Here is a 12,293-nt window from a genome sequence, read left to right as displayed (position 1 = left end):
CTAGCTTCTTGAGCTGGGTACCCTTTTATTAGATCTATTGGTCTTAATTGAGAATTTGGAAAGGTGTTGTCTTTATGAGAGCAATTGGTAATATCCAGCAGAAATTGTGAGGGCCCCTCAGAAAGACACACATCAACCAGACTTTTATGGTCTAGCTGGTCAATGTGTCAAAAAAAATTCATAGACTGAAAAAACTGTTTTAACTCTCTGTCCCAAATCTCCCGAAACACTGATTTGTTCACATGCAACTTCCCTAGTGGCTACAGTAGATATACTGCTGTACACGGATTGTATACTATTGTGGGTTTGCTGCTAATCTACAAGACTGTGTTATAATGGCAGCTACATTTGTAGTGCTTTTGATCATCACCACCTACAGTAGCGTACATAGAGAAGTAAGGGCCCCATAGCAAGGATCAAACCAGGCCCCCCACACAGGACAGAAGGGTTTCTGCCTAAACCCCGTTCAATGACTCTGCTTTATTTGCTAAAAGTTGTTCCTTTTAGAGGGTAGAGTCCTGACCAAGTTTTCACCCTCAGTAGAAGAGGGGATGATCCCAACTAAGACTGGGCCCCCTCTTGCCCTGGGCCCCATAGCAGTTGCATGGTCTTCTGCTATGGTAGTTACACCCATGACCACCTATATAGCTCAATTTGTACAGGATTCTTGTATCAGACCAGTTTTCCTATCATCACTAAGATATCCAATCACTTTTTGCATAGGTGGAGATCCAACCATCAGGACATGCATGGAAACACAGAAGTGATGCTTCTGGACACCTGCTGTACAGGGAATTGCAGCACAGCGCTATTACCACAATTTTAGAAAATTGGTATTGGGGCTGTAGTTTGACTGTTTGCCAGTAGGAGTCACTGTTATACAACTTTTTTTTTGCATTACACCAATGACCATTTCACCTTGACCTCTCAATGGGTCAGATATACTAAGAATGGCCTTACAAAAATGCCAGTCTTAGTATAAAGTTCATCGACGTAGAATGCGCCAAATTAATTAAGAGGCACAGGCAGTCTGTGTGTTAGATATTCAAATATATTCATATGCACCAAAATTTGCAAAATTTAAAAAAAGTTTTCTAATGCCACAAAAGTGGGGAAAATTAATTGATAAATTGAATTTATAGTGCATTTGCTTTCTATCACCAGAGAACACAACTTTTAAATCACATCCGTGGGAGTGCCGTGGAATTTCTTTAATTTATTTTCTTGGATGTTGGATCACCTCCACAGTCGCTGGCACACCGTTACTTTTTTAAATTGCTGTGCCGCTTTTATTATAATTAGATAGATAGATAGATATTAGATAGATAGATAGATATTACATAGATAGATATTAGATAGATAGATAGATAGATAGATATTACATAGATAGATATTAGATAGATAGATAGATAGATAGATAGATAGATAGATAGATATTACATAGATAGATAGATACATGCCTCCATTTCTAGCCTATTATATCTGTATGTGATCACCATTACAACAGAATGAAAAGTAATACAATTTAGAATATAAATTGCAATTGCTTTCAGTACTGAGTATAGAAAAAAATGGCAATTTAATACTAATAAGCTAAAATATTTCCTGAACAGTTCACTAACAGTTAATTGATGTCATAATTTGATTATATTTTTATATTTAATAACAAAAGAAAAGAAAAAAAATGTTTGTGATAAATCTTATGGTGATAAAGTCTGGGCTGCGATGTAATAATGTTTCTGTCAAAATGGAAATATAATAATTTTTAGTTATTTCATTTTAATACAATTAGGACCCCTTCCCACGTAGCAGATTTTGGTGCAGAGAATTTTCTGTGACATAAAATCAGTTCCGTTCTTTTGAATGGGGTTGTTTTGGAAGAAGCACATGGCTTTCTACAAGCCTTATTCAGGTGAATGGAACTGATCTTCTGCAACAAAATCTGCGGCATGTGAAGGCTCCCTATACCTACTAGTGAAATGTAGATAGATAAATTATAGAGAAATAGATATATTGATACATGGTAGATGGATAAAAAATTTGAATATTGTGCAAAAGTCCATTTATTTCAGTAATGCAGCTTAAAATTAGAATTTTGTGAAAAAGTTCAATATTCTAGGCTCAAAGTGTCACACTCTAGTCAGCTAATTAATCCATACCCCTTGAGCAAAGGGGACCTGAGATTGTGACTTTGGGGTTTCATAAGCTGTAAGCCATAATCATCCAAATTGTAACAAATAAAGGCTTGAAATATCTCGCTTTGCATGTAATGAGTCGATCTCATATATTAGTTTCACCTTTTAAGTTGCATTACTGAAATAAATGAACTTTGCACAATATTCTAATTTTTCAAGTTTCACCTGTAGATAGATAATATGAGATAGATAGATATGTGTAGATAAAGAGACTGCAGCACTAGTCAATGTGAACTCGCGGGTGCAATCCCTCCAGGCTGTAGGTTATTGAGCCCATATAAATCCAATGTTATAGAATGAGGCAGCACTCCAAATCAGTGAAAATGGTGGACCGTTTCTTCACCCCACTTGCAACATGCATCTTCACTGATTTGGAGTGCTGCCTCATTCTATAACATTAGATAGATAGATAGATAGATAGATAGATAGATAGATAGATAGATATGAGATAGATAGATAGATAGATATTAGATAGATATGAGATAGATAATAGATAATAGATAGATAATAGATATGAGATAGATAATAGATAAATAGATAGATAGATTCTTTGTGTAATTTGCAATCATACTGTCATTTTATTACTTTCTATTCCCAGGTGCAGACTGTGAGTAATAAAACCTGTGACTAGAAATCATCCCTGTGTGTGACGTGCACATGCGGATCACATAAGTGCCTCTCAGAAATCCCACATCCAGTTCTATATTGTCACTCGTCACCTACATGTCCTTAGAGTGCACGCAGGAAATCTACTTACTGATCCCTGAGGAGGCAGGGCTGTCTTCTCACTGATGCTCTTAGCGCCTCTTATCAGTGTCTTGTCCTTTCGCGCTCTCTGTCAGTGTGATTTGGTGGAGAGTTTAGTAAGGACAGTGTATAAAAGTGACTTAAGAAAGAGAACAGGAACAATCATTTGCTTCTCCTTTTTCAGATGAGTACCTTCGGAAAAAAGGAAGGAAGGGAGGAGAGAGGAAGTCAACAACCCTATGCTTTCCTGAAAAAAAATAAGGAAACAGCAGATAGACATCTATTTCTTCTATTAAAAAATGGCTTAAGAAGAGAAGAGAGAAGGAATTTCAATGACATTCCAGTCTTGACGGCTGCAGAAGAGCACAGCGGAGCTGACATGACTCTTGTATGGTGGGAATTTTCCCAGGGAATGTCAGTTTTTCCATATAATTAGATCCTTGTGACACAATGACAACACCTTTTGGACCACAGATACATCCTGTACATATTGTCTACCTTATAAAGAGATAATATGGACATTATATTGCAGTACAATTTATTATACCTTTCTAAATTATAACTCACTACACGATATCATCTATATAATAAAAATCAATGTCTGTCTGTCCAGCCTTCATAGGCATCCAGATGCCAGAACCGATGGACACCAAATTTGGCAAATAGGTACATCAGGTGTCTTGGAAGGTTTTCATAAAGGTTTTCAAAAAGTGAATATCTCAAGGACATACCATTCTTGAGATATTCCCAAAAAAGGTATTAGCCAATAGAAGCTCGCAGTTCCTTCACTCCTATCCTAACTGCCATACACATGGTCACATGACCCTTATTAGCCAATAGAAGCTTGCAGATCCTTCAGGCTTGACACAGTTACACAGTTTCAATAACAACTCAGCCATTTCTCTTCACTGCTGTAGGTCACTGTTAAGTGGATGGAATGCTGTGGAGGTCACTGTTAAGAGGTCAGGGTGCTGTGGAGGTCACTGTTAAGTGGATGGAATGCTGTGGAGGTCACTGTTAAGAGGTCAGGGTGCTGTGGAGGTCACTGTTAAGGGGCGGACACGGTGGCAGTCACTGTTGAGGAGGTAGGTCACTGTTAAGAGGGCGGGTCACTGTGGAGGTCATTGTTAAGGAGGCAGGTAGCAGTTAAGGGGACGAGGTGGTGTGGAGGTCTCTGTTAAGGGGGTATAGTCCTGTGGAGGTCATTGTTAGTGGGGTAAAGCACTGTGGAGTTCACTGTTAAGGGGCAGGGCACTGTGGTTGTCATTGTTAAGGGGGTAAAGTGCTATGGAGGTCACTGTTAAGCCGACGGGGCGCTGTGGGGGTCACTGTTGAGATGGTTGGGCACTGTGGAGGTCACAGTTATGGTGGAAGGGTTCTGTGAAGGTCACTGTTAAGCGGCGGGGTACTGTGGAGGTCACTGTGAAGGGGGTGGAGTACCGTGGAGGTCACTGTTAAGGGGGCAGGGTGATGTTGAGGTAATTGTTAAGGGGGTGGGATGCCGTAGAGGTAACTAATAACAGAGCAGGGCACTCTAGAGGTCACTGTTAAGGGGGATGGGGCCTGTGGAGGTTACTGTTCAGGGGGCAGGGGGCTGTGGAGGTCATTGTTAAGTGGGTGTGGTGCTGTGGAGGTCACTGTTAAGGGGGTGGGACCCTGTGGAGGTCACTGTTAGGGTGAAGTGCTGTAGAGGTCACTGTTAAGGGGCAGGGTGGTGTGGAGGTCACTGTTAAGGGGGTGTGGTGCAGTGGAGGTCACTGTTAAGGGGTGGGGTGCTGTCGAGGTCACTGTTAAGGGGGAAGGAGACTGTAGAGGTCACTGTTAAGGGGCAGGGTGGTGTGGAGGTCACTGTTAAGGGGTGGGGTGCTGTCAAGGTCACTGTTAAGGGAGAAGGACACTGTAGAGGTCACAGTTAAGGGGGTGAGGGCACTGTGGCGGTCACTCTTAAAAAGGCAGGATGCTGCAGAGGTCACTGTTAGGTGGCAGGTTGCTGTGGAGGTCACAGTTAAGGCAAAAGGGTGCTGTGGAGGCCACTGTTAAGAAGGTGGGGTGCTGTGGAGGTCACTGTTAAGAAGGTGGGGTGCTGTGCTGTAGAAGTCACTATTAAGTAGGCAGGGCACTGTGGAGGTCACAGTTGAAGGGGCAGAGTGCTGTGGAGGTCACTGTTATGGGGGACAGTTAATAAAATAAACAGCGTGTAACTGCTGGGGTATATAGGGCTATTAATGATGTCCCTATAAAACAAACCCAAATAAACACACAAACAGACCAACATGGAGTGCCCTGGAGGTCACTGTTAAGGGGCAGGGCACAGTTGAGGTCACTGTTAAGGGGGGCGAGGGAACTGTGGAGGTCACTGTTAACAGGGTGGGGCGCTGTGGAGGTCACAGTTAAGGGGGCAGGGTGCTGTGAAAGTCACTGTTAGGGGGTGGGAGCTGCGGAAGTCACTGTTAGAGTCCATTCACACATCCGTGTGTGTTTTGCGAATCCAATAAACACATAGACCAACACTTCAGACTCGGGCAGCGCCGTGTGCTTTTCCAGTATCATATATAACATATCATAGGAATGTATACAGTTACTGTAATAAACTATTTGCACTGAGCTCCCCCTAGTGGTAGCTGCACAAAAATTAAATCTTTTCATGTTGGGAAAAGAAAAAGTACAGCAAAGGCCCCTTCTTCCCCGGGCCCCATAACAGTTACGTGGTCTGCCTCCAATGAAGGTAGGTACACCACTGGTCCTGCGGTCATGTCGCACCAAGAACATAATTTGCAAGGTGTTTGGATGTTCTCTCTATGTTTGCATGCGTTTCTTCTGGTTTCCTCCTACACTCCAGAGACATAGTAATTTATAGGGAGTTTAGATTGTGGGCCAATTGGAGAAAGTGAATAAGGTCTGTGGAATATGTCCGCCCTATATAAGTGAGTAAAATAAATAATACATTAAAAATGAAAGTTATTGCATTTGAAAAAGTGAATGCCGGACAGGTCTGGGGCCATTTATCTCTGGTGAGGAAGCAATAGATGAACCAGACCAAAATCAACAGGGCCGTATTTTACGAAAAATAGTCATATTGAGTGAAGCATGCTTTGGATCATAGATCCGAAGTCAGTGTGGTCAAAAGAGACTTTGGTGAATATAGTCGGACTTTGATTTTTATACTTGAAAACCATTTTAAAATTTAAATCCGAAGTCGGCTTCAGTACCAGGGTATGCACAGTATGCTAGGTGGAGTTTTCTGCCTAGCAGTGAGCCCAGTAACATCACAGGCTAGGGCAGCGCTAATGCCCGCCCATTAGTACCAGTGACATCACTGGGAACACTGCTTGGCAGAAGCCTCTGACTAGCAGTGTAAGGCTACATGCACACGACCGTATGTGTTTTGCGGTCCGCAAATTGCAGATCCGCAAAAAAAAACAACGGATGACATCCGTATGCCATCCGATTTTTTGGGCGGATCCATTGTAACAATGCCTAAAACGGACAAGAATAGGACATGTTCTATTTTTTTTGCGGGGCTACGGAACGGACATACTGATGCGGACAGCACACTGTGTTGTCCTCATTTTTTGCGGACCCATTGAAATGAATGGGTCCGCATCCTATCCGCAAAAAAAAAGGAACGGACACGGAAACAAACAATGTTCGTGTGCATGTAGCCTAAGTTTGTAAACAAAAAATCCCTTGCCCTGCGTGACACAGCATAGGACAAGGGAGAGCATCAGAGCACGAAATTCCCTGATGCACCACTCAGAGGGGCTGGAAGGGTGAAGAAGGGGTTATTTCTGGATTCGGCTCTGAACCCAGACAACCCCTTTAACCACCTCAGCCCCCAGTGCTTAAACACCCTGAAAGACCAGGCCACTTTTTACACTTCTGACCTACACTACTTTCACCGTTTATTGCTCGGTCATGCAACTTACCACCCAAATGAATTTTACCTCCTTTTCTTCTCACTAATAGAGCTTTCATTTGGTGGTATTTCATTGCTGCTGACATTTTTACTTTTTTTGTTATTAATCGAAATTTAACGATTTTTTTGCAAAAAAATGACATTTTTCACTTTCAGATGTAAAATTTTGCAAAAAAAACGACATCCATATAGAAATTTTGCTCTAAATTTATAGTTCTACATGTCTTTGATAAAAAAAAAATGTTTGGGTAAAAAAAAAATGGTTTGGGTAAAAGTTATAGCGTTTACAAACTATGGTACAAAAATGTGAATGTCCGCTTTTTGAAGCAGCTCTGACTTTCTGAGCACCTGTCATGTTTCCTGAGGTTCTACAATGCCCAGACAGTACAAACACCCCACAAATGACCCCATTTCTGAAAGTACACACCCTAAGGTATTCGCTGATGGGCATAGTGAGTTCATAGAACTTTTTATTTTTTGTCACAAGTTAGCGGAAAATGATGATTTATTTTTTTTTTTTTCTTACAAAGTCTCATATTCCACTAACTTGTGACAAAAAATAAAAAGTTCTATGAACTCACTATGCCCATCAGCGAATACCTTGGGGTCTCTTCTTTCCAAAATGGGGTCACTTGTGGGGTAGTTATACTGCCCTGGCATTCTAGGGGCCCAAATGTGTGGTAAAGAGTTTGAAATCAAATTCAGTAAAAAATGACCTGTGAAATCCGAAAGGTGCTCTTTGGAATATGGGCCCCTTTGCCCACCTAGGCTGCAAAAAAGTGTCACACATCTGGTATCCCCGTACTCAGGAGAAGTTGAGGAATGTGTTTTGGGGTGTCTTTTTACATATACCCATGCTGGGTGAGATAAATATCTTGGTCAAATGACAACTTTGTATAAAAAAATGGGAAAAGTTGTCTTTTGCCAAGATATTTCTCTCACCCAGCATGGGTATATATAAAATGACACCCCAAAACACATTCCCCACCTTCTCCTGAGTACGGAGATACCAGATGTGTGACACTTTTTTGCAGCCTAGGTGGGCAAAGGGGCCCATATTCCAAAGAGCACCTTTCGGATTTCACTCATCATTTTTTACAGAATTTGATTTCTAACTCCTTACCACACATTTGGGCCCCTAGAATGCCAGGGCAGTATAACTACCCCACAAGTGACCCCATTTTGGAAAGAAGACACCCCAAGGTATTCCGTGAGGGGCATGGCGAGTTCCTAGAATTTTTTATTTTTTGTCACAAGTTAGTGGAAAATGATGATTTTTTTTTTTTATTTTTTTTTCATACAAAGTCTCATATTCCACTAACTTGTGACAAAAAATAAAAACTTCCATGAACTCACTATGCCCATCAGCGAATACCTTGGGGTCTCTTCTTTCCAAAATGGGGTCACTTGTGGGGTAGTTATACTGCCCTGGCATTCTAGGGGCCCAAATGTGTGGTAAGGAGTTTGAAATCAAATTCTGTAAAAAATGACGAGTGAAATCCGAAAGGTGCTCTTTGGAATATGGGCCCCTTTGCCCACCTAGGCTGCAAAAAAGTGTCACACATCTGGTATCCCCGTACTCAGGAGAAGTTGAGGAATGTGTTTTGGGGTGTCTTTTTACATATACCCATGCTGGGTGAGATAAATATCTTGGTCAAATGACAACTTTGTATAAAAAAATGGGAAAAGTTGTCTTTTGCCAAGATATTTCTCTCACCCAGCATGGGTATATATAAAATGACACCCCAAAACACATTCCCCACCTTCTCCTGAGTACGGAGATACCAGATGTGTGACACTTTTTTGCAGCCTAGGTGGGCAAAGGGGCCCATATTCCAAAGAGCACCTTTCGGATTTCACTCGTCATTTTTTACAGAATTTGATTTCAAACTCCTTACCACACATTTGGGCCCCTAGAATGCCAGGGCAGTATAACTACCCCACAAGTGACCCCATTTTGGAAAGAAGAGACCCCAAGGTATTCGCTGATGGGCATAGTGAGTTCATGGAAATTTTTTTTTTTTGTCACAAGTTAGTGGAATAGGAGACTTTGTATGAAAAAAAAAAAAAAAAAAAAAATCATCATTTTCCACTAACTTGTGACAAAAAATAAAAAATTCTAGGAACTTGCCATGCCCCTCACGGAATACCTTGGGGTGTCTTCTTTCCAAAATGGGGTCACTTGTGGGGCAGTTATACTGCCCTGGCATTTTCCAGGGGCCCTAATGTCTGGTAAGTAGGTAAATGACCTGTGAAATCTGAAAGGTGCTCTTTGGAATGTGGGCCCCTTTGCCCAGCTAGGCTGCAAAAAAGTGTCACACATCTGGTATCTCCGTACTCAGGAGAAGGTAAGGAATGTGTTTTGGGGTGTCATTTTACATATACCCATGCTGGGTGAGAGAAATATCTTGGCAAAAGACAACTTTTCCCATTTCTTTTATACAAAGTTGGCATTTGACCAAGATATTTATCTCACCCAGCATGGGTATATGTAAAATGACACCCCAAAACATATTCCCCAACTTCTGCTGAATACGGAGATACCACATGTGTGACACTTTTTTGCAGCCTAGGTGGGCAAAGGGGCCCAAATTCCTTTTAGGAAGGCATTTTTAGACATTTGGATACCAGACTTCTTCTCACGCTTTGGGGCCCCTAAAATGCCAGGGCAGTATAAATACCCCACATGTGACCCCATTTTGGAAAGAAGACACCCCAAGGTATTCAATGAGGGGCATGGTGAGTTCATTGAAAAAAAAAAATTTTGGCACAAGTTAGCGGAAATTGATTTTTTGGATTTTGTTCTCACAAAGTCTCCCTTTCCGCTAACTTGGGACAAAAATTTCAATCTTTCATGGACTCAATATGCCCCTCAGCGAATACCTTGGGGTGTCTTCTTTCCAAAATGGTGTTATTTGTGGGGTGTTTGTACTGCCCTGGCATTTGAGGGTCTCCGCAATCATTACATGTATGCCCAGCATTAGGAGTTTCTGCTATTCTCCTTATATTGAGCATACGGGTAATGAGATTTTTTTTTTCCGTTCAGCCTCTGGGCTGAAAGAAAAAAATGAACGGCACAGATTTCTTCATTCGCATCGATCAATGTGGATGAAAAAATCTCTGCCAAAAAAAGAAAAAGGAGGGGAAAGGCGTCTGCCAGGACATAGGAGCTCCGCCCAACATCCATACCCACTTCAGCTCGTATTCCCTGGCAAACCAGATTTCTCCATTCACATCAATCGATGTGGATGAATAAATCATTGCCGGGATTTTTTTTTTTTATATATACAAAGTGTTTGCCAAAGTATATGAACACCGCCACCTCCTCAGCTCATATGCCTCGGCAAACATATCTTTTACTGCAGAGGAGAAATCTCGTCTTGCAGCGCCGCATACACCGACTTGCGTGTAATCTGACAGCAGCACAATGCTTCTGTCCGAATGCACATCAGTGCTGCAGCTGGTCGATCGGTTGGTCCACCTGGAAGGTAAAAAAAACAAAACAAAAAAGAAAAAACCAGGCCGCAAAGCAATAACTTTATTAACTTTAGAACAGAACATATTAACTTTTTTAAACTTTTTTAACTTTTTTACTTACCGGTAATTTTTTTTTTGTTTAGTTTTTTTTACCTTTATAGAACAAACCTCTCCTTCCCCATGGGACAATGTGCAAAGCGCAAATCGCCCAAAGATGTGGCGAAGTACGTTATGCACTTTATCCCAGGTGAAAGGAGAGGTTTGCAGCAGCTGAGAGTAAAAGGGCCCTAATAGCCCTGTGTGCCTGTCCTGTGAGATGCAATCCCTATGCTAGGTGTACCTGTGTGTGGTACTTCCGGAAACACTCTCCATAGCATAGGGCAGGGTGGTCAGCACAGTCAGGACAGAAATAGCGGGTGTCACGCCTTATTCCACTCCTGCTACAGACACGACATCTTTTTCGGGGTGACGGTTGGGTTGAGGTACCAGGAACGACACTGGGGAAATGTCGCTCGTGTAGACGGCTAACTACACTGGGGGATGGGGCCACGGAACCTCCTGGGTAAAGGAGGTTCTCGATGATCTCTTCCTGGAATTTGAGGAAAGATCGTGTTCTCCCAGCCTTACTGTAGAGAACAAAACTATTGTACAGCGCCAATTGAATTAAATATACAGACACCTTCTTATACCAGCGTCTGGTTCTGCGGGAAACTAAATACGGAGACAACATCTGGTCATTGAAGTCCACCCCTCCCATGAGCGCATTATAGTCGTGGACACAGAGGGGCTTTTCAATGACACGGGTTGCTCGCTCAATTTGGATTGTCGTGTCTGCGTGAATGGAGGAGAGCATGTAAACGTCACGCTTGTCTCTCCATTTCACCGCGAGCAGTTCTTCGTTACACAAGGCAGCCCTCTCCCCCCTTGCAAGACGGGTGGTTACAAGCCGTTGGGGGAAGCCCACGCGACTAGTTCGCGCGGTGCCACAGGCGCAAATCCGTTCTAGAAACAAATGCCTAAAGAGGGCCACACTTGTGTAAAAATTGTCCACATAAAGATGGTACCCCTTGCCGAATAAGGGTGACACCAAGTCCCAGACTGTCTTCCCACTGCTCCCCAGGTAGTCAGGGCAACCGACCGGCTCCAGGGTCTGATCTTTTCCCTCATAGACACGAAATTTGTGGGTATAGCCTGTGGCCCTTTCACAGAGCTTATACAATTTGACCCCATACCGGGCACGCTTGCTTGGGATGTACTGTTTGAAGCCAAGGCGCCCGGTAAAATGTATTAGGGACTCGTCTACGCAGATGTTTTGCTCGGGGGTATACAAATCTGCAAATTTCTGGTTGAAATGGTCTATGAGGGGCCGAATTTTGTGGAGCCGGTCAAAAGCTGGGTGGCCTCTGGGACGGGAGGTGGTGTTGTCGCTAAAATGCAGGAAACGGAGGATGGCCTCAAATCGTGCCCTGGACATAGCAGCAGAGAACATGGGCATGTGATGAATCGGGTGCGTTGACCAATATGACCGCAATTCATGCTTTTTTGTCAGGCCCATGTTGAGGAGAAGGCCCAAAAAAAAGCAAAAAAATTTTAATTTCGGAAACTTGGACTGGTTTCCACCGGAAAGGCTGGGCATAAAAGCTTCCCGGGTTGGCGGATATAAATTGTGTGGCATACTGGTTGGTCTCTGCCACGACTAAGTCCAAGAGCTCCGCAGTCAAGAACAGCTCAAAAAATCCCAGGGCCGAACCAATTTGAGCCGTCTCAACCCGAACTCCAGACTGGGCGGTAAAAGGGGGAACTACAGGTGCGGCTGAAGTTGGTGACTGCCAATCAGGGTTTGCCAGCACCTCAGGGATTCTAGGGGCTCTACGGGCCTGTCTGTGCGGTGGCTGCGACGGGGTAACTAGTGCACGTGCCACCGTACCAGCTTCAACTGCCCTTCTGGTGCTCGCCAC

At 43.0% G+C, this 12,293-nt stretch overlaps 1 protein-coding gene across 1 annotated transcript in view; it reads right to left on the bottom strand.

Moving 5' to 3' along the window:
* The window catches only part of ZNF366 (zinc finger protein 366), a 50,386-nt gene extending 47,304 nt beyond the window's left edge, over positions 1–3,082 (bottom strand). Inside the window, exon 1 of the mRNA XM_040421470.1 lies at positions 2,953–3,082. The gene's annotated coding sequence lies outside the window, so the exon portion shown is untranslated. The remainder of the gene's footprint in view (positions 1–2,952) is intronic.
* Between the last annotated feature and the right edge of the window lie 9,211 nt (positions 3,083–12,293).

This window comes from Bufo bufo, chromosome 2 (assembly GCF_905171765.1).
Source record: "Bufo bufo chromosome 2, aBufBuf1.1, whole genome shotgun sequence".
Taxonomy (NCBI): Eukaryota; Metazoa; Chordata; class Amphibia; order Anura; family Bufonidae; genus Bufo; species Bufo bufo.
Note: the sequence above shows the minus strand (reverse complement) of the source record. Positions and strands in the feature narration are given on the sequence as shown.